Source organism: Rhincodon typus, chromosome 20, assembly GCF_021869965.1.
Source record: "Rhincodon typus isolate 14 chromosome 20, sRhiTyp1.1, whole genome shotgun sequence".
Taxonomy (NCBI): domain Eukaryota; kingdom Metazoa; phylum Chordata; class Chondrichthyes; order Orectolobiformes; family Rhincodontidae; genus Rhincodon; species Rhincodon typus.
The window spans coordinates 26,428,560-26,456,132 of record NC_063351.1 but is presented as its reverse complement, the minus strand read 5'-3'; the positions used below and the strand labels follow the sequence as shown (position 1 = coordinate 26,456,132).

Genomic DNA, 27,573 nt, shown 5'->3' with positions numbered 1-27,573 from the left:
GAAGGGTCTAGACCTGAGACGTCAGCTTTCCTGCTCCTCTGATGCTGCTTGGCCTGCTGTGTTCATCCAGCTGTACACCTTGTTATCTCAGCTTCTCCACCATCGGCAGTTCCTACTATTTCTCTACTACTGTACTAGGGACCCGGGTTTGAATCCCGCCGTGGCAGATGATGGAATTAAGAGTCTAATGATGACTGTGAATCCATTGCGGATAGGTGGAAAAACCTATCTGGTTCACTAATGTCCTGCAGGGAAGGAAACTGCCATCTTTACCTGGTTGGGGCTACATGTGACTCCAGACCCACAGCAATGTGGTTGACTCTCAACTGCCCTCTGGGCAATTAGGGATGGGCAATAAATGCTGCCTAGCCAGTGATGCCCTCGTGAATGAATAAAGAATAAAGCCACATCTTGCTGCATTTGGCCATAGGCTGCTGGTATCTGGTGGCTTTCCATGAATGCAAATATAACAGAAACATGTTGCAAATAATTTAAAATGTGTAAAGTGGTATGTTGCATTATATGGAGGGTTACGTATTTTTTTAAAAAGTGGGATGTATGTTTGAAATATAATTCGACAAGAAAGCATTAGGAAAGAACTTGTCAGCCTGTTAAACAAACTCAGATTACAGATTAATGTGTGTTCTAAGTGTGTACAAAAGTCACTTTTGGACTACTGCTACTTGTGTATCCATTCAACATAGTCAAAGAAGCATGTGTTGGAGGGGATATATGATGCAAAGAGGTTGCAAAGGTTGGTATGAGGTCGTGGAATGGTTTAAAGATGGTGACAGATATTTGAAATGAAATATAGTGGTGGACAATATAGACCTATTTGGAAAGAGAAGCACAGAACCTATTGTGGTACATTGTAGTCAGCTGAATTGGAGTCTGTAATGGGTGGTACATGAGAGGTCTTTGGAGAAATGAAGTCCAGGATTGACATAAAAATGAATAAAGCTTTCAGCAGTGGAAGGACTGAGTTAATGCAGATGCTGGCAATGATACTGAAGAACCTAGAGATTATGTCTGCAGGAAGTGTGTTTGGATGCAAATCCTTTCGGTTTGCATGGAGCGTCAGTAAGAGGCAGTGAGGAATTTACAGGATCCAGGCATGGTGTGATGGATGGCAGTTTCAGAAACGTAGAAAAACTGCAGATGCAGTCAGATAGATGGGTTATGTCTCGGAGAGGTAGGCAGGTAGTGCAGGAGTCTCCTGTGGCTATCCCCATCTCAAACAAGTATGCTGTTTTGGATAATGTCGGGGGTGATGGCATCTCAGGGCAATGTAGCATTGACAGCCAGGTTTCTGGAGCTGAGACTGGCTCCGCTGTAATTTGGGATACATCAGGTTCCAAGCAATTAATTGTGATAGGGGACTCTCTTGTCGAGGGCACAGGCAGACATTTCTGTGGCCGACAGCAAGGCATCAGGATAGTGTGTTGCCTCCCTGGGGCCAGGCTCAAGGATGTCTTGGTGAGGGTGCAGAATATTCTCAAAGGGGAGATGGGCAGCAGAAGGTCATTGTATATGTTGGTACAAATGACATAGGAAGTGAAAGGGACAAGGTTCTGCAGAGAGAATATGGACAATTAGACAGGAGGTTAAAAAGTAGCTCCTTGAGGATAGTAGTATCTGGATTACTCCCAGTGCCATGCGCTAGTGAGAATAGAAATAGGAGGATAGGGCACATGAAAGCGTGGCTGAGGAACTAGTGCAGGGGACAGGGATTCACATCTTTGGATATTTCAGATCTCTTCTGGGGTAGAAGTTGGGTGTGTGGGACACAAAGAGAGAAGTCTGAGGTTGGCACTATAGAGAAGAGGAGCAAATTAAATAGTTGAGGCAGGCAAGAGCAAGGCAGAGAATAAGGTTAGACTGATGAATTAAACTGCATTTATTTCGATGCAAGAGGCCTGACTGCTAAGGCAGATAAACTCAGGGCATGTTTGGAAACATGGGACTAGGATATCATAGCTATTACAGTGATTATAGAATCCCTACAGTGTGGAAACAGGCCCTTCAGCCCAACAAGTCCACATCAACCCTCAGAGCATCCCACCCAGACCCATTCCCCCTATATTCCACCTAATCTACACATCCCTGAACACTATGGGCAATTTAGCATGACTAATCCACCTACCTTCACATCGATGGACTGTGGGAAGAAACCGGAGCACCTGGAGGAAACCCATGCAGACATGGGGAGAATGTGCAAACTCCACACAGACAGATGCCCGAAGGTGTAATTGAACCTGGGTCCCTGGCGCCGTGAGGCAGCAGTGCTAACCACTGAGCCACCGTGCTGCTGTGACTTAGGGAGGGGCAGGATAGCAGCTTAATGTTGCAGGGTATAACTGTTACAGCATGGATAGAAAGGGGGGCAAGAGAGGAAGGGGAATGGCATTTTTGGTTGAGGATAACATTAGAGCTGTACTTAGGATATTTCTGGGAGAACATCCAGTGAAGTTAGATGGGTGAAACTGAGAAATAGGAAAGAGATGATCATCTTATTGGGATTGTACTGTAGGCCCCCAATAGTCAGCAGAAAAATATATATGGAGATCTTAAATATTTGTAAAAATAATAAAGTTGTCATGGTCGGGGATTTTAACCTTCCAAACATAGATGGGACTGCCATAGTGTTAGGGGTTGGATGGAGAGAAATTTGTGAAGGGTGTACAAGAAAATGTTCTTATTCAGTATGGTAATGTACCCACTGGGAAGGAGCAAAACTTGATCTTCTCTTGGAAAATAAGGCAGGGCAAGTGACTGAGGTGTCAGTATGGGAGCACTTTGGGCCAGCAGATCATAATTATACTGGTTTTAAAGTAGTGATGGAAAAGGATAGACCTGATCTAAAAGTTAAAGTTCTAAATTGGAGGAAGGCCATTTTTTCTGATGGTTTTGGGCAAGAACATTCAAAAATTGATTGGGGGCAGATATTTGCAGGTAAAGGGATGGTTGGAAAGTGGGAGGCCTTTAAAAATGAGATAATGAGAGTTTAGAGACAGTATGCCCCTGTTAGTGTGAAGGGCAAGGCAGGTAGGTGGAGGAAATGCTGAATGACTAATGAAATTGAGGCTTTGGCAAGAAAAAGAAGGGGGTATATGTAAGGTATAGACAGCTGAGATCAAATGAATCCCTAGCAGAGTATAAGGGCAGTAGGAATATGCTTAAGAGGGAAATCAGAAAGGCAAAAAGGGGACATGAGATGCCTTTGGCAAATAGAGTTAGGGAGAATCCCAAGAGATTCTACAAATACATTAAGGGCAAAAGAGTAACTAGGGAGAGAACAGGGACCCTTAAAGATCAACAAGGCCGTCTATGTTTGAACCACAGGAGATGGCCGAGATACTAAATGAGTATTTCACGTCAGTATTTATTTGGAGAGGGATATGGAAGCTGGAGAACTTGGGGAAGTAAATAGTGATATCTTGAAAAGTGTCCATATTGCAGAGGAGATGGTGCTGGGTGTCTTAAAATGCATAAAGGTGGATAAATCTCTGGGACCTGATTAGGTGTATCCCAGGACTGTGTGGAAGCGAGGGAAGAAATTACTGGGTCCCCTATTGAGATGTTTGTATCATTGATAGTCACAGTGAGGTGTCAGCAGTCAGGAGAGTGGCTAATGTGGTACCATTATTTAAGAAAGGTGGTAATGAAAAGCCAGGGAGCTGTAGACTGGTGAGCCTGATGTCTTTGGTGGGTAAGTTGTTGGAGGGGATTATGAGGGACAGGATTGACGTGCATTTGGAAAAACAAGGACTGATTAGGGAGTGTCAACATGGCTTTACGTGTGGAAATTTGTGTCTCCGTAACTTGACTGAGATTTTTGAAGAAGTGACATTAATGAAGGCAGAGTGGTAGACTTTGTCTATATTGACTTCAGTAAGGCGTTTGACAAGGTTCCGCATGGTAGACTGGTTAGCAAGGTTTGAACGTGTGGAATCGTGGGGGAGCTAGCAAATTGGAGTTACACAGTTAGTAGTAGGGCCCTGGGGAGTATTGTTGAACAGAGAGACCTAGGTATCCAGGTGCATAGTTCCTTGAAAGTGGAGTCATAGTTAGACAGGATGGTGAAGAAAACATTTGGCACCCTTGCCTTCACTGGAGTGTCCTTTGAGTATAGGATTGGAATGTTGTGTTGTGGCTATCTGGGATATTGGTTAGGCCACTTTTAGAATACTGCATTCAATTCTGGTTTCCCTACTATAGCAATGATGCTGTTAAACTTGAAAGGGTTCAGAAAAGATTTACAAGGATGTTGCCAGGAGGGTTTGAGCTAGAGGGAGAGGCTGAGTAGGCTAGGGGATTTTTCCCTGGAACATGGGAGGCTGAGGAGTGACCTTTATAGGGGTTTCTAAAATCATGAGGGGCATGGATAGGATGAATAGCCAAGATCATTTTCCTGGGGATGGAAGTCCAAAACTAGAGGGCATAGGTTTAATGTGAGAGGGGAAAGATTTAAAAGGGACCTGAGGGGCAATCTTTTCACACAGAGGGTGGTGCATGTATGGAAGGAAGTCAAATGAAGTGGTACAGTTACAATATTCAAAAGGTGTCTGGATAGGTACGTGGATTGGAAGAATTTAGAGGGATATGGGCCAAATGCTGGCAAATGGGACTAGGTCAGTTGAAGATATCTGGTTGGCATGGACGAGTTGGACTGGAGGGTCTGTTTCCATACTGTAAAACTCTAATGCTTTGAGAAGCTGTCTTTGCGTTTACTGTTAGAAACGAGGTTGTGAAGAGCGGAGAGGTTTAACGGGGCATTTTGTTTTGAGAAATGGATCTTTCCTCACAATTGATCTTGGAATGATGAGAAGTTTTAACAAAGAAGAGCAACAGCTGGTGGTGTTCAATGTTGCAGAATCAACTTTGGATGTAGATCACTGGATAGGTTGTAAAACCCCATGGAGTAATTTTAGTCCTAGTGGGGAAATAAGGAATTCATAAGACTGCGAAACCTGAAATTAGCACTGTATTTATTTGAAAGTGCAACTGTACAGAAACTTGAGCAAAATGAAGTATTGTGAATATGAATGGCATGAAATGAGACAGAACTAGCTGTACAATGAAATGTTGCACAGGAAAGTGATCAAATTCGGTGAGCTGGGAAACTTCCTTTGAAATCTGTGACATCAGCACATTCTCAATAACTGGAAGGGCTTGTGAGCGAAACAATATCTCATCACAGTATTCCCAGTGATGCAGTAGTCCGTTGTTTATTGTTATAAGGAAGTAGTTTCCACTGTGTTTCTGTGAACACTGAAAAAAATAAACATTGAAAATTGAAAGCATTTTCTTCTGGCTTAATGTTGACCAAACCCAAGCCCTTCCCAACATCACTTGTCTCACTTGCATGAACCTTCCTGTGTGCTTCTTCTAGCTGAAATGGATTATGTGGAAACTTGACCATTAACAGATTGATCCCTCTGTTCTCATCCTCATCTACAACATTCCCTTTGATTATATTTTCTGCCTAGTAACATTACATAGCTCAGTTTCTGACCACCTCCTGTCACCAAAACCTGAGCCCATTATTTCATTGCCTCAAAATCCAACTTCTAACACATTCAAAGTTGGACTTGTTCTCACTGTTACAACACCTTCTGCCTTCATCCGTTGACAAGCTGTCCATGCTCCTTTGACCTGCATTTAGAATTCTCATTCTCACCTTCAAATCCTGATCTTGGTGATGTTCTCCTGCTTTACATCTCTGTGAACACACCTTTTCGATCAGTATTTGCTGTTTTATGCTCTTGTTATAAAGTTGTTTGTAATGTCTTCCTACATATTAGGTGATCTGTATAAATATTGTTTGTATTGTTCTTCTGCCATTAGATAAGTATATAAATTCTTTATAATGATACTTTCATGGTTCTCTGAACTGACAGCTAACTGAAGAACATTAGAGTAAATCTATAGGGAAGTAGCACAAGGGGCCATTCAGCTCACAGTATGCCATCTCTTTGCGAGAGCAATCTTGAACAAAAAACAGCCAAAGAACTGTAGATGTGGAAATCAGAAACAAAAGCAGAAATTGCTGGAAAAACTCAGCAGGTGTGGCAGCTTTGCCTCCACAAATGCCCCAAGACCTGCTCAGTTTTTTCAGCAATATCTGCAATCTTGAACTAATCCTTGTTTTTTTCACATAGATTTGCGTTTTCCACTACTTCAGTAAGATGATCTAGTCACTGCCTGAACCACTCACTACATATAACGTAGACTGCAGATAAACATTCATAACTCAGAGGAATTAACAACAGCAGTTGGAAGCATGCATTTTCCATTAACAGCATGATATTACTGTGGTAAGTCTTTGCTTTTTTGGACGGTGGGCTGTCTGAAATCCCTATTCAGCCAGAGCTCTGTTTACCAGTACTTCACATTTCTTTCCTGATAGCCTGCCCATTGAGAGGGATTCCATATGAAAAGCAAAGAAATGTTGGAGTTTTACAACATCCTGTTGTTGGTTTGGTATAGTGCATCTGTTAGCAGGACTTTAAACAAGGAACATGGGACATTAACAAAAGACTAGCAAGGACTATCCCCAAGAAGGCAGTAGGAGCAGCTGGCCAATATGTGCCCAGACAAAACCCTGCAGAGCCGTAATAATGCCAAGATCACAGGAAAACCAGCAAGGGGCATGTTGGTTACACAAATACTCCCATAAAGTAATCTACCACCAGGGAGCCCCACATTTGTTAATTATCTGCCAAGTCTGAAACATTCTTTCTGGTTAGAAAAGATCAGTGAATCTGCCTTGGTTGTAATTAACCTAAGTTGACCCCAACCGACAGAATGCAAGCCATATTCCATCCCTGATTCCCAAACCAGAAGTGCTACAAGAGTAAGGTTACAACAAATCTTATCTTGTTCTTTCTGATGGCAGATGGAAGAAGGTATTTGGCATTTTTTGACTTGTTTATATGGAAAACCCACTGATTTCATAAAAGGCTGGTAGCTCTGTGATTCCAGTCTCAAAATCCCAACTACTAGATGTTTTTAGTTTTTAAGGGTGTAAACTGTATGTCCTAAATAATAATTTTAATGGAAGCCCAGATGGACAGGAATAAAGGAGTTGAGTAAATTTAAGGCAAACGCTGTCCATCTAGAATGAGAAGGCTGTATGCGTAAACCAAAATAAACACATTCCTAAACGAATGAATATTTAATAGTTTGACATAGATGCACAACAGTGATTTCCTTTCTTAGTCATGATCTCAGGTGGCACTGTCAAATATGTCCTATCTCTGACTAACTTAGAATGTTTTAAAACTTACATTGACCAATTAAACCTGTTTGAAAGTACGTGAGATTTTTCAGCTTTGGTAAAGATACTAGATGGGAAAAAATATTTTGATAAAATACTTCCTTTCAGGGAGTACATTGGACAGGCAATGATTTCTCTTTGGACATTCGTCATTATCCATTGTGAGCATGGATTACTGAATATAGCCACATCACAGCTGACTCAGATTCTGTACTTGACTGTGTATTATTTTACAGTATAATCTAACATTAATTCATATGTAATGGATATCCATGGTTTCATCATATTTGTGATAACATTTTTTAAAACGGATCCATGTAAAGAATAGTTGCATACTCGTTAGAGTTCACCCTCTCTTAGCGAATGACTATATATTGTGCCTCTGAATTCCTTGCATACCTCTAACTGAAAGCTATCAGGCTGCCTAAAAGAATTTCTGAAGAAGGGTCCAGTCCCAAAACGTCAGCTTTCCTGCTCCTCTGATGCTGCTTGGCCTGCTGTGTTCGTCCAGCTCTACACCTTGTTATCTCTACCTAAAAGAATGAACAGATTGAAAACAAATCTAAGAACCAGTAAGCTTGTGCAGTCAGGAGTGTATTGTGTAGATTTCTTGTTCCACCTCTAATTGTGTACTGTTTAAACTATGTGGAAAAAGAAGTGAGAGAAGACCATATAATCTATTCGAATCTCTCAACCATAAGGTGGTGCAATCTCCTATACAGTTGGTTCTGCTTTAATGCGTGTTCCAGCAACACACATTTGCTATAACGCAACTGACGAATAGAGGAATGCTATTTCTAAAACGCAAACTTGTGTTGGCTATAATGTGATTTCATCGGTGTGCGGAGGAGTACGCATCAACATCACATGATTGTTTTGCAGGATTTGTCCCGAATACACTCAGTATTATCTTTAAAAGGTTACCTTAAGTCTACTCTAGATGTCTGCTTTAGGTCAAGCAAAAGAGGTTGGATAACAGGGCAAATTTTTTCTGACTTTATTACTGACGTTTTGAATGTGTTTTTAGAAAGTATTGCAGAAAAAAATTGGATTTCGAGATTCTCCTCCTCCTGGATAATGCGCCAAGCCATCCTCCCACCACTGGTGAGCTTTTTGAAAACATTAAAGTGTTATTTCTATCCCCAAACACAAGCCCTCTCCTTCAACCCATGGATCAGGGTGCAATAGCAGCTTTTAAAGCTTATTATTTGAGGGGCACATTTAAGAAGCTGATTGCAGCCACTGAGGGGGATAAGGAAAGTGTTCTTCAATTTTGGAAGAACTTTAACATCAAGAATGCAATTGACATTGTGGAGGCCTGGGGTGATGTCAGTACGGACTTGCATGTAGTTTGACAGAAGCTTCTTCCAGATCTTTTTTCAAAATTTTAAAGGCTTTCGTCCATCAGAAGAGCTCCCAAGAATCAAAGAACATTGTGTTGATCTTGCAAAGCAAGGTGGATTTGAAGAACTGGAGAGTGAGAATGTTGAAGAGCTGCTTGAATCCAACTGTGAAGATCTCTCTACAGCCGATCTAAAACAACTTGTCGCTGAGGGGGAAGAAGAAGATGAAGTCCAGGATGCAACACCACGAGAGCTTTCCATTTCTGTTTTGTCTTCTATCCTGAGGGAAATTGAGAAGCAGTTGCAGCTCTGAGAGGACAACGATTACAATGCAGAACGCAGTAAAGTAACAGTTCATGGAATAAGACCCTATGAATAGCTTCTTCAAGAAAGAAGAAAAAAGGCAAAGCAGCATAAACTGGATGTCTTTTTTTTTAAGCAAACCCCCAAGAAACAGTCTGAAAACAACGAACTACAGCCATCCACTTCTGGATTAACTATTTTTCACTCTAACTCTACGACCATAACTGCACCTGAAGGTGGTGATGATGCTGACCCTCAGCCCCTGCATTAACAACAGAGCAACCTCAAAATCTCCCTCATCAAGTTATCTTGACATTTTTTTCAAGGTAAGGTGTTAAATTTACTTTATTCATATCTAATAATGAAATAAAACATTTATTCACACTGTGCTATACTTTGTGTTAGGCTTTTGAATGATTTTTGAGTGACTTTTTTTGGTGGTCTGCCCCGACCCTACTTTTCCCATTGGCCCCATTATTTCTGTAGCGCAATTTTCTAGAAAGCAATGTTGCACACGAATGCAACAATTGCGTCATAGCAGAACCGACTGTATTATCCTAAGTAATGCTAACAGCAGAGAGACAGGTAAGCGCCCTGTGACTGGTTAATGGCAAAATCTGAGTCTAGGAGAAATGATCCAAAAATTGATTGAGTTAGCTCAAAGAAACAGTAACACATTGCACATAACTGAATTTTTATCTTCCTCCTCTCAGACACCAAATGTTCTAATTTCTTTAAGAACATTGTCATTACCAGTATGCTTAGTCACTATACACCACTTCTGATACCATTTACCTGGAAACTAATCCAGCATCCAGTTAGAATTTACACCATTATCCACTGAACCACCTTCATTGAAGGATCTACGTATTTACCTCCCTCCACAAAAGCAAATCATGTCTTAACTGTATATTCTGAATTTCTAATCTAGAACTTTCAACCAATATCCCAGTGTTTTCCTAACTTTTCCCCACTGTGACTGAAATTTGAGGCTTGGGTATTGTAGTGACCCTTCAGTGAGCACAGTGAAGAAGGTGGAAGGGTTGATGCTGTTAGTGTAGGGGATCTGTCTATTTGAGTTGGAGTGTTATAATTCGGTCAGAGCTCCACAATATACCCTCAAAACTCCACCTCACTATCCCTATTGGGGGAAGCCCTGCAATATTCCCTGGTGCTTAACAAAAAACATGATCCTTGGAGCCAATTTTTTTGCCCACTTGAAGATCTTGCATGTTTGAAGTCCTCTTATAAGATGCATTTTTTTTTTTACCAGACATGAACATTTTTTAATATCCTTCATATTACTTCATAGCTCAGGTGCCCACTCCCAATTATCAGTTGAGACTCCTTTTGTGCTGTCTTCAGGGCTTGAAAGTTTCCTCTTAGTTTTTGTCACAGAGCCACGATCAATGCTGCAGTTGAGAACGACCATTGTTTTACATAGGCTAACTATTATTGGACATGCGTTCTATTCCCAAATGCTTTATTGCCCTTTACATCAGATCTGCACGCTGTATTGATGGTTTGAAGGCTTCTTAACTGAAACTCTCAGATCCCTTGTCTGTCACCATTCCTCTGCTGTGTTTCTTCCTCAGCTTTATGACTTATCACTTTTAAACATTTCTCCTTTTAGCATAATTCCCTTACTTTGCCAATGATCTCCATAGCAGGTTAGAATCATGGAATTTTACAGTACATAAGGAGCCCATTCAACCCACTGTGTCTGTACCAGCTCCTGAAAGAGCTACCCTGCCAGTTCCGCTCTCCAGCCCTATCTGTGTAGGCTCTAACTTGATCCCTTTCAGATATATATCCAGCTCTCTTTTGAAATCTCGTATAGAATCCAGCACCACCATTCTGCCAGGCAGCACATTCCAAATCCTAACAGCACTCCGAGTGAAGAAATTTCTCCTCATCTTACTCCTAGCTCTCTTGCTGACAATCTGAAAGTTGTGACTCTGTTACTGACATACTAACTAGTGGAAATACAATGTCCTTCTTCACCCTGTCAAAATTGTTCATGATTTTGAACACCTTAATAAGGTCACCTCGTAATCTTCCCCATTGCAAGGAGAACGAGCCCAATCTATCTAATAGAGTCAAACAGTCACAGAGATGTGCAACATGGAAACAGACCCTTCAGTCCTACTCATCCATGCTGACCAGATATCCTAACTAAATCTAGTCCCAGTTGCCAGCATTTGGCTCATATCCCTCTAAACCCTTCCTATTGCCCATCCAGATGTCTTTTAAATGTAATTGTACTAGTCTTAACCACTCCCTCAGGCAGCTCATTCCATACATGCACCACCCTCTGTGTGAAAAAGTTGCCCCTTAGGTTCCTTTTAAATCTTTTCCCTCTCATGTTAAGCCTATGCCCCTCATGATTTTATAAACCTCTATAAGGTCACACCTCAGCCTCTGACGCTCCAGGGAAAATAGCCCCAGTCTATTCGGCCTCTCCCTTTTGGCTCACACCCTCCAACCCAGGTGTCATCCTCTGACACTTCCGCCATCTGCAATCCGACCCCACCACCAAAGACATTTTTCCCTCCCCACCCTTATCTGCTTTCCGGAGGGACCACTCTCTCCTTGACTCGCTTGTCCGCTCCACACTCCCGACCAGCCCCACCACCCCAGCACTTTTCCCTGCAACCGCAGGAAGTGCTACACCTGCCCCTACACCTCCCCCCCCCCCCCCCCCCCCCCATCCCAGGCCCCAAGAAGACTTTCCACATCAAGCAGATGTTCACCTGCACATCTGCTAATGTGGTATACTGCATCCGCTGTTCCCGTTGTGGCCTCCTCTACATCGGGGAAACCAAGCGGAGGCTTGGGGACCACTTTGCAGAACACCTACGCTTGGTTCACACTAAACAACTGCACCTCCCAGTCGCGAACCATTTCAACTCCCCCTCCCATTCCGCAGACGACATGTTCCTCCTGGGCCTCCTGCAGTGCCACAACGATGCTACCCGAAGGTTGCAGGAACAGCAACTCATATTCCGCTTGGGAACCCTGCAGCCCAATGGTATCAATGTGGACTTCACAAGCTTCAAAATCTCCCCTCCCACTACCGCATCCCAAAACCATCCCAGCTCGTCCCCGCCTCCCTAACCTGTCCTTCCTCCCACCTATCCCCTCCTCCCACCTCAAGCCCCAACCCCATCTCCTACCTACCAACCTCATCCTGCCCCCTTGACCTGTCCGTCCTCCCTGGACTGACCTATCCCCTCCCTACCTCCCCACCTACACTCACCTTTACTGGCTCCAACCCCGCCTCTCTGATCTGTCTGTCTCCTCTCCACCTATCTTCTCCTCTATCCATCTTCTATCCGCCTCCCCCTCTCTCCCTATTTATTTCAGAACCTCCTTCCCCTCCCCCATTTCTGAAGAAGGGTCTAGGCCCGAAATGTCAGCCTTCCTGCTCCTCTGATGCTGCTTGGCCTGCTGTGTTCATCCAGCTCTACACCTTGTTATCTCAGATTCTCCAGCATCTGCAGTTCCTACTATCTCTGTATCCATATGGCCAGTTCTCCTTGGATTCCATGTGATCTAACGTTGCTAACCAGTCTATCATGAGGAACCTTGTCGACAACCTTTTTTGAAGTCCATATAGATCACGTCCACCACTCTGCCCTCATCAATCCTCTTTGTTACTTCTTCAAAAAACTCAATTAATTTAGTGAGACATGATTTCCTATGCACAAAGCCATGTTGACTATCCCTAATCAGTCCTTGCCTTTCCAAATTACGTGTAAATCCGTCCCTCAGGATTCCGTCCAACAACTTGCCCAAAACGAATGTCAGGCTCCTCCATCTAGAGTTCCCTGGCTTTTCCTACCACCTTTCTTAAATAGTGGCACTGACGTTAGCCAACCTGTTTTCCAGTATCTCACCTGTAGCTATCGATGATACAAATATCTCAGCAAGCAGCCCAGCAATCACTTCCCTAGCTTCCCACAGAGCTCTAGGGTACACCAGATCAGGGCCCGGGCATTTATCCACCTTTATGTATTTGAAAATATCCAGCACGACCATGTCTGTAATATGGACATTTTTTAAGATGTCACTATTTATTTCCTCACGTTCTCTATCTTCCACATCCTGCTCCACAGTAAACATTGACGCAAAATACTCGTTTAGTGTCTCCCCCATCTCTTGCCATTCCGTACATAGGTGGCCTTGTTGATCTTTAAGGGGCCCTATTCTCTCCCTAGTTACGCTTTTGTCCTTAACGTATTTGTAGAATCCCTTTAGATTCTCCTTAACCCTATTTGCCGAAGCTTTTCCATATCCCATTTTTGCCCTCCTGATTTCCCTTTTAATTATATACCTACTGCCTTTGTACCCTTCGCTCGATCTCTGCCATCTATACCTGACATATGCTTCCTTCTTTCTCTTGATCAAAACCTCAATTTCTCTAGTTATCCAGCATTCCCTACACCTACCAGCCTTGTCCTTCACAGTAACAGGAACATACTGTCTCTGGACTCTTGTTATCTCATTTGTGAATGCTTCCCATTTTCCGGCTGTCCCTTTATCTGCAAACCTCTACCCCCCAATCAACTTTTGAAAGTTCTTGCCTAATACCATCAAAATTGGCCTTCCTCTAATTTAGATTTTTAACTTTAATTTCAGGTCTACCCTTTTCCATCACTATTATAAAACATAAAAAAAATTATGGTCACTGGCCCCAAAATGCTCTCCCTCTGACATCCCAGTCACCTGCCTTGCCTTATTTCCCAAGTGAAGGTCAGGTTTTGCACCTTCTGTAGGAGGTACATCCACATACTGAATCAGAAAATATTCTTGTGCACACTTAACAAATTCTTCTCCATCCAAGCCTTTGACACTACGGCAATCCCAGTCTATGTTTGGAAAGTTAAATTTCCCTACCGTAACCATCCTATTATTTTTACAGATAACCGAGACCTCCTTACAAATTTGTTCCTCAATTTCCCACAGACTACTTGGGAGGGGGGGGGGTCCTAATAAGGTGATCAGCACTTTCTTATTTCTCAATTCCACCCAAATAACCTTCCTGGATGTATTCCCAGGAACATCCTCCTTAAGTTCAGTCATAATGTTATCCCTAATCAAAAGTGCCACTCCCCCTCTTCTCTTCCTGCAACTGCCATCCATCACACCCCTTAGCTCCTGTAAATTCCTCACTACTTCTAACTGATCCATGCGATCTGATAGGATTTGCAACCAAACACAACTTTCTGCAAACATAATCATCAGTAACATGGAAACTCTCCCTATTCTCCCACATCCGACAGGAAGAGCACATCACTCTACTAAAGGTCATCTTTGCACCTTAACGATCTACAGACCCAGAAAACAGCACAATTTTACTGCTCTTAAAAAAAAACTGCTCCAGGCTAACCTAATACCTATATTTTATATTTTTAACATTTAATCAAGAGTCAGATCGCAATAAAATATATAATCAAAAAGAACCACTCTACTCACCTTTGTAGATTTACAAAAAATAGTAAGTTTACCATTTAAAAAGCCACTTATCTGTTCTGCTACTATGAGCTTTCCCACACAGGTTTCTCCAAGGTCAGCTGTGAATTTTGCTGTTTGTTACTTTTTCCTTAGATGACTCTGTCCAGAGATTCTTGAAATCAAACAGTAGAACAGTCAGCTGTGCAGATTCTCTGCTGGGTCAGATAGCAGTGCAGATTTATTTCTCTGAAATAGTGAAAACTGCCGATGCTGGAGTCAGAGATAGCACAGTGTGGAGCTGGAGGAATACAACAGGCCAGGTAGCATCAGAGGATCAGAAAAGTTGACGTTTCTGAAGAGAGGTCCTGACCCCAAACATCAACTTTCCTGCTCCTCTGATGCTGCCTGGTCTGCTTTGTTCCCTCCAGCTCCACACTTTGTTATCCCAGGTTTATTTCTCTGTTTGATTCACTTCCCGTGTGATCACTGCCTTTGTCTGTCTTCTTCCTTTTTAAAGTGCTATTGTTTTGATCTTTTTTCACCAAAGTCCAAAACAATGCAACAACTTATAAAACAGTAATTATTGCTCCTGGAATCCAGGGAAATCAGCTCCAGCACTGAACATACCTTAAAAAAGGAACTGCTCTTACAGCCACAATATTTTCCTGTCCTCCATCTTGTATTACCCAGAATCTTTCCTTATATCTAAAATCCTTCATTCCTGGTATCATTATCATAATCTCTCCAGTGCTTTAACATCCTTCCATAGATAAGATGCCCAGAAGTGTACACAATACTCCAAATGTGGTCTGACCAATGATTTGTAGAGGTGTAGCAAAACTTACTTGCTTTTATATTCTATACTGCTATCTATAAATCCAAGGATTCTATAAGCCTTTTTCGAGGTATAATAGTAGAGGTTTTCTCTACTATTTTTAGGTCCTCCCAGTGTTTGAAGTTTTCGAGAAGATTTGTAGCTCAGGTTGTGAATGAGGTTGTAGACTGCCAAGCTGGTGGGTTTGATTGTAGATATTTTGTCACCCTGCTAGGTAACATGGTCAGTGCGCCTCCGGTGAAGTGTTGGTGTTCTGTCCCGCTTGTTGTTTATATGTTGGGGTGTTTGGTACCACTTTTGGTTCTGTTTCTCAGTGGTTTGTAGATGGGGTCTAATTTAATGTGTTTGATGGAATTCTGGTTAGAATACCAAGCCTCCAGGAATTCCCTGGTGTGTCTCTGTCTGGCTTGTGTGATTTTAGATGTGTTGTCCCAGTCGAACTCATGCCCCTCTTTGTCCGTGTGTATTGAGACAAGTGAGAATTGGTTGTGTCTCTTGGTGGCTAGTTGGTGTTCGTGTATCCGTACTGTCAGTTTTCTTCCAGTTGGGCCTATGTAGTGTTTCTCACAGTCCTTGCATGGTATTTTGTATATTATCCCAGTTTTGCTGGTTTTGGGTATGGAATCCTTTATGTTCGTCAGTAGCTATCGTTGGGTGGTTGTCGGTTTGTGGGCTACATTGATACCTAGGGGTCTGAGTAGTCTTGTGGTCATCTGTAAAATGTCCTTGATGTATGGTAGGGTGATTAGTGATTCTGGTCGTATTGTCTTCCTGTTGTGGTTCCTGTTGGAGGTAACGGCAGATTGTGCGTTTTGGGTATCCATTCCTTTTGAAGACTCCGTATAGGTGCTCCTGTTCTGCTTTGCATAGTTCCATAATTCCAACAAACTGAGGCATATGAATAACAAGTGGGACAGAACACCAACACTTCACTGGAGGTGCACTGATGATGTTACCTAGCAGGTGACAAAACACTTGCGATGAAACGTTTGCAACCAAACCAGCTTGGTGAGCACGTCTAGGACCTGCTCTCGGTGTTTTATAATTAACAAATTTGGAGAGTTTTGTGTGAAACTCTGTCCCCTCCCACCCCCTCAAAATATTCGTAAACCTCAAAACAACTGATGGAGAATATACACTGATGCATGAGGTTTTCACAGGAAGCTTTTCACTGTGTGTCCTTATTGTGAAATGCTGACAACAGAAACATGTAGGAGGGTTTGGAGATTGCTGACACTCATGAACCAAATTCCAAGATTAAACCAAATAGACAAATAAGATCCACATTGATTTAAAACCAAAATGATTTATCTGACCGTTTATGCTGCTACTTTTGGAACATAAATTCTGTGGCTTACTCCTGTTCCAAGTCTACTCCACCATTCAGTTAGATCCCAGATGATCATCTATCTCAATGCCACTTTTCTGCATTGTATCCCTTAACATCCTTGGCCTCTAGAAATCTATTGACTTATATCTTGAAGATGCTGAATGGTTCAGATTCCACAGTTCTCTGGGTAGAGAATTCGAAAGATTCACTAAGTGAAGAAATTCCTCCTCACCTCAGCCTTAAATGGCCATGAGATTATGGCCCCAGTTCTAGACTCAGCCAGAGGAAACATTTACATTCACCCTGTCATTGCCCTGAAAGAATTTTGGAAGTGAACACACTTTTCATTCGTCAAAACTCCAGGGAATCCAGACTTGGTTTACTCGGTCTCTCAACAGGAGACAATCCATCGTCCCAGGGATAAATCTGGTGAATCTCCATTGCACTCTCTCGAAGGGAAAGTATATCCTTCTTGAGATAAGGAAATCAAAACCATACCTAGTGTTCCAGCTGTGACTGCGGCAAGATATCTTTACTCCTATACTCAAATCCCCCTGCAATGAAGGCCAACATATAATTACTAATTGCTTGCTGCGTCTGCAGGATAGCTTTTAGTAGCTCATGGAATCAGCTTACTGTTGTGGTTTCCTGGTAAAGCAGAAGTATGCTGAGTGGCAATATATTTCAGGTGCTTGATGAGAAAATACCTTGTGTATTAAACTGATCACATAACAGAAACATTTTTAACTATCGTACTTCATGTTAGTGCTCTAAATGTATGCTTTAAAATGAAAGGCCAAGTCACCTGATGTGTAATTGGGTCATAGACAATCCAACTACACCACCTAATTTAAAACTGGATAGAATATTGCAACAATAGTATCTGTGATACATTACACAAGTTTGGAATTGTGTAACATTCTAGTTGTGTAATGCATTGTGAAAAGATTAACATGGAATTAAAGAAGGTAGTTATTATGGAACTAACTTTGGAGAGAGCAATATAACAAATATCACATCTTGAAAATACCACATTTCCACACTCAGGACCCCACAGGTGAGAATAAATTAGTAGTTGGTCAAGCTCCGTGTTCTAAGGTGTGAAACTTTGATCCGAGGTTATGTCAGGATGATTCCGGGAGGTGATGTCCTGGAATTTTGAATTTTAATTTTGGTTTGGGGAAGGGGTGCAGATATGGAATTTGTGGCTGCCGACTGTGAAAAGTGTTTGGAAACAGCCACAGGGATGCCAACGTAGGGATGAGTTGGTTGAATGGCCCACCTCACTGCTCCAGCCCTTGTCCCACCTTTAAAATAGTCCTCACCCCCAACACCGTGCATATCCAATCCATGCCAACCTGTGCCCTACTACTCACCTCTATTGCCCTCATTCCCTCCATCCCAAACTATGCCCTGTCTATCTGTATCCCAAGGTGCCTCGTACCTTTAGTTCCAGCCTATACCCCTCTAGTCAACCCACGTGTCTCCTTGTAACCTCTGTGCCAACTGACACCAACCCATGTGCCCAAATCACCATGCTTTGCCCTTACAGCTAACATGCCAACTATTATATGGGTTAACTTGGCAAATTGATAGAGGTCAGGAGAATGGGAAATGGTTGTTTATTTAGTATACTCATATGGAGAGAAGTTTTAACACAGAAGATCAAAACACAATCTGCCAAATTATGGAACACCTTCAAACTTTAGACAAACTATAGCATGCATTTACAAGTCCTACAGTTCAATATCCATGTATCCCATAAGAAAAGAGCAGACTGAGACAGGTGTCTCTGTGAATCACGGATGTGTAAATTACCCACCTGCAAAAAATGGCTGGGTGGTGTGAGGGGCGGGGTGAGGGGGTGCCGGCGGGGGGGCACTTCGTGGCAGTGGGGGAGCAGGTTTCAGTATTCATGATTCACTAAGATGGACAGTCTCTCTCTGCACACATATTCAGGTCCAAGTTGTGGTATTTCAATTTTTGTTTCTTTAAATACGTAAGGCTGTGTTTTAGAGATTTATTGAGAAAGTAAGCTTACATAGGAGTACGATTTGTGAAAGGCTTTGTTTCTTTCTGCCTTTTGTTAATATCCTGTTGCTTCCTTTCTAATTCTGGTCACCACAGTTTAGGAAACATGAAGTTCTTCTACACAGTGCAGAAAAGATTTAAGAGAATGGTTCTAGGGATGAGAGACTTCAGTTATGTGGTTGGATAGGTGAATCTCAGAATGTTTCCTTCAAGAAGAAAATGTTGAGAGGTGATTTGCTAAAAGTGAGAGGTCTGAATAGAGGAGGTAGGAAGAAACTGATTCCATTGATGGACAATGCATCCTCTAACTTTTCTACAGTACGCACACCTCCAAAGTCCATGCTTCCAAAACCAGAATGTCAGGAACCTCAGAGTGGCTGCTTAGAGGGAATATTATTAGTGGAGGGAACCTGAACGAGAGGACACCAACTTAAGGTAATTCACAAATAAGCAAGAGCTGACCTGGAGAGAATAGGATCTAACATGAATATATTTAAAATTTTCTTTTTAGTTATGCCACTGATCGAAGTCTTAGATTCTATGAAGAAACAGAAAAGTTGCTTGTTGAAGAAGCAATTCATCTGCTAATTTAGTCAATGAAATATCTGAACTCAAAGAAAAGCAAGAACTGTTCAGAAACGGTAGAATGATATGATAAACTTTAAGGTTTCAGGTCAAAACCTGACCTTTGGCAAGAGGTGGATATGACAATGAAGCTAAAGTTTGGAGATTTTGACTGACTGTGGTGTGTGAATATTCAACAATGTCTGACCATGCTATTGCTGTACTGTTGCTGTTTGCAACAAAATATCTTGGCGAGCTAGTGCCGAGCATGAGAAATGACAAGAGTGAGGGCTTGTCAGTGGAGCAAAATTTTCAGGTGGCTTCTCATCAATTCCTCCCCAGATCCAAAGGCTGTGCATGCACCAGCATGCCCAGGTTCCCAATAACCTGGTAAACTGCAATTTACTCTCCTTTCAGTTTTGTTAGTGAATAGTGAGAAATAATGAGGTTGAGCAGATTTTGAAAGTGTCTCTACGTGCAGTCAAAGACCAGTTTTTTTTATTTTTTATTTTCAGCAGTGGATTTGAAACATAAAACTTTTGATCCTTCTTTAGCTTATTTTATGCACTATGTGGTAAACCTCTCTAGATAGACCATAACATAGTAAATGTAATTAAAAGTGGCAATTATGAATAACCAATTCATCTGGAAAAAGTGGGTACGCTGTAGAATTGTTTGTCTCATTGAAGTATGTCTTATTACTGAAAAGGTTGGAATAGGGTGCCATTCTGTTGTCCTGCCCTTTCAGTGAGGATGTGTGAAATACACCAGTAAGTAACATTTCCTTATAGGAAGTACCTTAAGTAATCAGTTCAGTTCAGTATTCTACACGTAGTAGAAGCTGGATGGATTGGAGACAAGATAACTTTTAACTTGAAACCTACTTGTGTTATGTGGTGTGGATTAGATACATTTGAGAATCATTCTTTGAGAAATTATTGTAGTTGGAAGTGTAGTTCCTCCACACTTCAAACACTAAGCGCAAACCTGATTTTAAATTGAAAATTGATCCCATGAATTGCAATGAAATCAAGTGCTAGAATCTAGACTCTTGCACTCTGGATTTGTATCCATGTTTACCATACGTGACCCTGTGTAAATCATAACACCCCAGGTTGGCCTGATTGCTGTGCGCAGACTTTGTACCCTCCAAGGAAATCGGCTGCACCCCGTGATCGTGGAACTTCAGTTTCCAGCTTGAATTGTTCCGATGAAGTTTGGACTTGATATGATCCAAAGCATTTTGTAAATCCCTTCCGTGTTCAGGTATTTGTATCCATGGCCACTACTTTCTGAGATCACTGTTTTTATATAATTTTGTTTGCAAAGTAAGAGATCTTAGTGCTAATAAATTAAACATTTTCCCTATAACTGGTGTCTTGTTTGAGAATTAAGTGGTTTCAGGTGAGATGTAGCAGTGTACATTTCATTCCAGTTTGCCCAGCCTTTGAGCACTCTTTGTTGTATCTGTCTGGCACTTTTATCCCATTTCCATTTCACTTGTTCTGTGCTATCTCTGAATTTCGTTATCAAACTGGAGATGATTCTGTGTTTCGCACACAGACAGACCTGATTGCACAATAGTCCCTTGCAGATGAAGGAGGTTTTTCACAATCGGAACAGGAGTCACTCAATTCCATTGCCAGATTTTACATGTTCCTGTTTACTGCTAATGACACAGAGAGCTTCTGGATGTGGCTCAGAGCAGTAAGCAGTGTTATTAGTTTGACACGTAGGATTAAAGCAAAGTTATTCTGAAGTCTTAACCAAGTACTGCTGCCTAGTTAAATATTCCAACTGGGGAATATTTGCATTCTTCAACATTGTGCAAAAACTGAGCACCTCTTCTGTCACATCCAGCTGGTAACTGAAAAAGATAGGATTTGTCCAAAATTCATTCATTGATGTCGATCACTTACAACATCCAAATACCCATGGCTTAAAGGGGTCATGGGATTTAGATTTACACAAGGTCAGTTGGGATGTGCAGTAATTGTCATAATGCTTACCTGTTCTGGGGCAATAACAAATGCTTTTCATTATTTGCACATGACTGAGCGTGGCAGATGCTGACAGCCAGCAGATGTGTAGAATTCTGGGTGATTTGTAAGGAGTTGCACATCTGACGCTCAGTAATTGCATTGTGGGGCATCATCAGACTGTTGACCTGTTAGGGCGAGGTAAAGGTCAGTTCAAAGCAATCTTGTAGTGGCTAAGCTACAGATCTTCAACCAACTTTTAAACTCCTCTGACTGTCCTTCATTTTATCTGATAATGATGAGTGGCTGTATAGGCAGTTAATACAGCATTTCCATAGATTAGCCAGCATTGTACAACATGGTTTGAGATGGAATGGATCACTTTGTGTTTGCCTCGTACACTGAACAGAGTCTCTTTCCAAGTTTTGGGAAGATGCAGGTAGCTGGAGACCAGAGTGTACCCTCTTCCCCTGAATAATTGTGGTATGATCTGGATAATTTATAGAATAACATTGTTCAGGACCTGGGAACATGTTATGTGGTCAGTCACCCATTCAGTTTGGAAAACGAATTCTGTGCGCTTAAGAAATCTAAAGAAAGGGGAAAATAATCTTTCAGAAATTAGTCCAGGGAAAGGGATATGTTTATATTTGGTTCTTTACAATTGTTTCAGCTCTAAAATCATTTGTACTTTGACAATGAATTTGTCAGAGAATGTACTGTATTTTATACTTCATAGTAGTAACAGTAAGTGACATCATTACTGACACTTGCCCCTGCCCCTATCCATCCTAAGCCCAGACTTTGCTGAATTTCCGTTATCAGTGGCATCATGGGAATGGACTATGTATGTGGATGAGCAGAATATGGTACAGGGAAAAAAACAGAGTGACTTCAATCTTTTAATTTTTTTTAAACAAATCAAATGATAACATTAGTGTTGGTTACTGGATTTCTCCTTTTTTAAAATTCATTATTTAATCATAGAATGTAGGCATTGTTGGCGAGGACAGCATTTAATGCCCATCCTTAATTATTAAGAGTAAGCCACATTGCTGTGGGTCTGTAGTCATACTATAGGCCAGACCAGATAAGGATGGCAGATTTCCTTCCCTAAAGGAAATTAGTAAACAAGATGGAACCAGAACCTGATGATCGGCAATGGTTTCATGGTTACCATTAGACTCTTAATTCCAGATTTTAAAAAAAATTAAGTTCAAGTTCCACCATCTGTCATGGTAGGATAGGAACTCAGGTCCGAGACCATTATCTGTGTCTCTGGATTAATAGTCTAGCAATAATATCACTAGGCCATCGCCTCCCAGACGCACTATAAGGATTAAGCACGGCCATTCTCAAGTCAGTTGCAGAACAGGCAGATACAAAATTCTCACTATTATAATCCAACAATATGCCTCACTCTGCACCTTGAAAGTTCACCTCTACTGTATCAACATGACATATATTCCATTTTCTACTCTTTCATTCTGGAGATGAGTGAAATTTCCAATTATTTCCAGGTTAGAACAGGATGTGAGCTTGTGCTTACTAGGAATGGGATAGAAACGGCGTAAATTATCTTGCAAAGGTCTCTTCTAGTCAGGATACAGAGCAGATTTCCATTCTATCAGTCCAGGCTGGATTGGAACCCAGAGCCAAATGCTAATATTTCACCCACTGTAACACAAAATTGCTTTGTATAATCATTGTAAAGCCACAGTCTAATACCTCCTTACCAGTTTTAGAGAAGCAATGATGATCTGGCAAAACATTAGTTTCCTCTCTGCCTTTCAGGGTGTGTAAAGAGCAAAAAAAATCCAAAAGGGGAAAATACTATAAACCACCGTTATAGCAAACCAAATAAATCCCTAATTAATTAGTTGATTCTCCTTCCACCTCTCAGACCTGGATTTAAATTCAGAGGAGATGCAGGCAATAAAGGGCCTTCTGAAATGAGCTTGGAAACAGTCCAAACAAAACTTCTTGAGATTGCAGAGCATGCTTCTGAATTGCCCATGGTATTCAAATGGTAGTTTCAGCTCTTGTGATGCAATGGTAGTGTCCCTACCTCTGAGCTGGAGGCCTAGGTTCAAGACCCATCTGCTCCAAAGATGTGTCGTAAGACGTCCGAGCAGGTTGGTTACAATATCTGCAGTAGGCAGTTTTAACTGGAACCCTCAAGGATGGCTTAGTGTTGGAAATGGAAGAATTGATAATGTAGAGTTGACACTATAGATATCACCCATCCTTTATCTTGTGAAGAAAAGGATAATTGAGAAACATTTTCAGAACTTGCCTTTTATTAGCTTTGGATACATCACATTTAAGTAGAATTGAACATGGAGTCAACAGCAAGGATTGTTCTCTGTGTGGCCCAATCAATACTGCACTGTGTGCAATGCTGTAAGAATGCAAGGTTCTTCATATCAAACCAAAATCTTTTGTTTTTATACTGACCTTAATTTTGTCAGCATATCTAAGTGCCTTGGACTTTACTTACTAGGCATTGAAGTCTCATGGTAGAAAATGAACAGAAGGATGACTGCCATTATAAACTTGTCTTTTTAAATGATTCCAATTTGAATTGTCTTCTGTGAGGCAGCCTGAGAGCTATATTGGCACCTTAGGGAAACTAGCTTGTCCTGGGTGTTGGCTTTTATAGGGCAAAGGGAATAACAACAATAACTCATGCATGGCTGATCATTTCAGGGAATTAAGTTTACAACCAAATAGTACAGCACGGTGGCTCAGTGGTTAGCACTGCTGCCTCACAGCACGAGCGACCCGGGTTCGATTCCAGTCTTGAGCGGCTGTCTGTGTGGAGTTTGCACATTCTCCCTGTGTCTGCAAGGGTTTTTTCCAGGTGCTCTGGTTTCCTCCCACAGTCCAAAGATGTCCAGGTTAGATGGATTGGCAGTGCTAAATTGCCCAGGGATGTTTAGATTAGTTGGGTTAGACTAGAGGAATGGGTCTGGGTGGGATGCTCTTCAGAGGGGCAGTGTGAAATTGTTGGGCCGAATGGCCTGTTTTCACACTGTAGGGATTCTATGATGATCTACTAAGGAACTATCATTTTAAAGTTAACTTACAAACTCTTGTGGTAGTTGTTTTAATGCATGACAGTGTACTCCCTGTTCCACAGCCAGTCTTATAACACTCTGCAACCCAGACAAACCTCAAGTTCGAAATGTGGACCTAAGGATGAGTGCTGTTGAAAATTCCATCCTTGAGAGTATCGTTTGAGTCCCTTCCATCTATCATTCTGTAAACATCAGCACCAAATATTGTGTCATGCTTTGCTGAAAGAGTAAACATAAAGCTCAAAATTTCATTTTTGACTGTAAAAATTGGGTGCAAAATTTATAACTTCAAAGAAGTTGACTGTTTAAATTGTATATTTTATCCCTGAATGTCTAGAATCAAAAGTCCATGAATTTTGATGACAATAATTATGTTCTAACTTACAGATAATTATCACCTTTTGTTACATGTTTTCTTCTGAAATCTCTGCATTTGTGACATACTCTGTGTCTTTATACAAAAAGCCAAATTCTTCTTGCTGGAGAATGTTTAAAAAACATCTGTAAGCGAAGAAAGGTTGAACTTTTGGTGGCACCTAAACTGATGACAACCTTTATTTTCACTTTCCTACCAGGGGTTTCCAGTACATTGTTTTAACTTGGACTGGTGATATTCTTTTAATATCTTTTTTATTCTATTCACTGGTGTTGATTTGTTGTGAGATGATTCTGCCGTAATTATCAGAACAAATGCATGTTCCAAATAATTAGCTGTATTTGACTCGATATGCAAACACAAACTCGGTGAAAGTGAAAGTTCCAGCAGATGTCAACTGTAGTTATCCAGAGGGAGCATGTGTTGTGCATTACCCTTACAAGGTCAAAGGATAATTCATTATCACTGATTAGCCCCATGACAGTCTCTCTAGTTATTCAGTCAATTGCATCAGTAAATTAAGAGAAGCTCTCCTGTGAAAAATGAAATTACTTCACAGTTTAGAACAATGGAGATATATTGGTAATGTAAATGTGACCGTTAATTGTAGCATTATATTAATGGCCCTGAATGAACTAAAAAAGCTTTCTGTATGAAGGGCAATTACCTCTAACTGTAATTGATAATTCACACTCACTGTAATTAGCTAAGATAAATAGTGCTAAAGAAACTGATCATCAGTCTCATTAAGAAAGACCTGTTAAGTCATGCACTTTTTTGTTGCTCAGATCACAGACTGACGTGCTTTCCAACACAAACATTGATAAAATACAATAGTTTTGTTAGCCAAAGGTTATTTAATATTCACAATGGAATATTTGGCAATATTTAAGAAGAGTTCAGTCATTAGAAACTTCTTAAATAACAAACTTAACTGTTTTTGTTTGTCGATTTGAATTTAATAATAAAATACATTTTCCCACTCCTAAAATGCAAAACTACATTGCTTCAGCTGTGAGCTGGATTTGATTTTTTTCAAATAATTTATAGTTATATATGTTAGTGAATTTCCTTTAAAAGGAGATTGGGGATGTGAATGATGTGAACACTGGAAGAGAGGCTGTTCAGCCCATTACTCCTGCTTCACCATTCAATACGATCATGGCTGGTCAAACACTTCAGTGTCTTTACCCACCCCATCCCCATACCCCTGTACCCTATCGGTAATCAGAAATGCCCAGAAATCTATCAACCACTACCATAAGCGTACTCAAAGATTGACCTTCCACAGGCCTCTGTGGTAGAGAATTTGAAATGCTTACACCCTCTGAGTAAAGGATTTCTCTTCACATCAAACCTAACTGTTACCCCCTTACTTTTAACTTGTGTCCACTGCTTCTAGAATCCTCAAAAGGGAAATATCTTACCTGCGTCTATCTTATCTATCTCTTCGAGTATTTTGTATTTTCCATGCGATCACCTCTCATCCTTCAAAATGTGAGAGAATAGAGGCCCCGTACGCCCAATTTCTCTTCAGAAGACAGCCCTGCTATCCCAGGAACATGTCTGGTGAACCATTGTTGCATTCCCCCTGTGGCAAAAATATCTCTCCTAAGATAAATAAACCAAAACTACAAACAGTACTTCATGAGTGATCTCACCAAATTCTACACAATTAAAGCAAGACTACATTACCACTGCACTTAATTCCTCTTGCAATAAAGACTAACATTGCATTAGATTTTTTCAAATTTCAAAAATATACCTTATTCATAAAAAACCTCTGTGTGTATATACATTGTCACGAAAGCAGTTCGATTCTGCACAGTTGCATATCAAGTAAGTAAACAAAACATTGGACTTTGACTCTATCGAAAAAGGCAAAGACCTCTCTTATGCATACAATACTAATATTTACATTAGCCTTCCTAATAGTTTGCTGTACTTCTTGACAGACTTCCAATCCAGCATGCCTAATGCCTAATGTAGCATTTTCCCCTTTTTTGGTGTATGTTTATTGTAAAATATTGTTGTTCAGAGCAACACCCTGCATGAACTGAATTAGAATAATTCTTGAGATCAATTAGTGTGTGTGATGAGTTACAACCTGCAAGTGGAACTTAAACTGTTGACTAGCATCAATCCAATTGATAGGAGTAACAAATACCACTGTATTTTGCAGACATTTTAACCTCATCTTACCGTGTGTTAAATTCAAGATAGTCAGCACTTAGTGGCCATTTGGCAATATTGTATCATTGTTTTATGGTGCTTGATGTCACCTACTGAATGTTGATCATGTGTCATGTATCCCATCTTCCAGTACAAAAGAGTAGAATTATCAGTGATATGTGACTGGTGAATTATTGGCATGAATTTTTGGGCCCCAGCAGACAGTAAGGAAATGGGATTGGGAAAACACTAGCACTAGACAATGGGCCAGTTTGTCAATGCCTTTCTCATCTCGAGTCATTTTAACAGAGACAGGTTTGGGGCTAGTAGAGTTACCTATCCCCACAAGGAAGAGTGGCAGTAAGGTTGGTTTGGAGCCTTGTTAACAGCAATTACAGGAAGCCAACTGGAATTTCTCAGACAGTGTCTGGTTTCCCAAAGTGGCAGAAGCAGTTTAATTATGTGGAGAGTGGCAGCAGTAACAGCCGGGTGGCAAGCTCTGTAGGCAGGATCAGGGTCCAAGTCTGTGTCTGTCCCTATCTGGATATGTGTGCAGCCACAGGCAGATTTTCTACCTCATGTTGATGGTCTAGCTGCCAAATCCATCTTTTTATGTAGATTTTCACAAGTATTGGTGACTGGGGATCTCCATGTTGAAACACCTGTCTATGATTTGCCCCCATTGCAGCCTGCTGCTCCTCTGAGGCTACAAGGCCTGACATCTGATGGGTTCTCCAGTTCCTCAGACCCACTCATTTGCTTCAATTGGACAGGAATCTACTGTGTGAGCCAAGGAGATTTCTCTGTTAAAATCCTCTTCAGAC

General features: G+C 41.2%; 1 protein-coding gene and 1 long non-coding RNA gene across 6 annotated transcripts in view; one reads left to right on the top strand and one right to left on the bottom strand.

Annotated features, from left to right (window-relative positions):
* LOC109915981 (phospholysine phosphohistidine inorganic pyrophosphate phosphatase) overlaps positions 1 to 27,573 on the top strand; it is a 160,599-nt gene that overhangs the window by 6,262 nt on the left and 126,764 nt on the right. The gene's annotated exons all lie outside the window — the stretch shown is intronic.
* LOC125485571 lies at positions 4,972 to 26,403 on the bottom strand. The gene is made up of 4 exons (XR_007264281.1): positions 26,343 to 26,403; positions 26,005 to 26,168; positions 21,152 to 21,309; positions 4,972 to 5,271 (listed from the first exon to the last, which is right to left on the bottom strand). It is a non-coding gene; the product is annotated as an uncharacterized LOC125485571 (long non-coding RNA).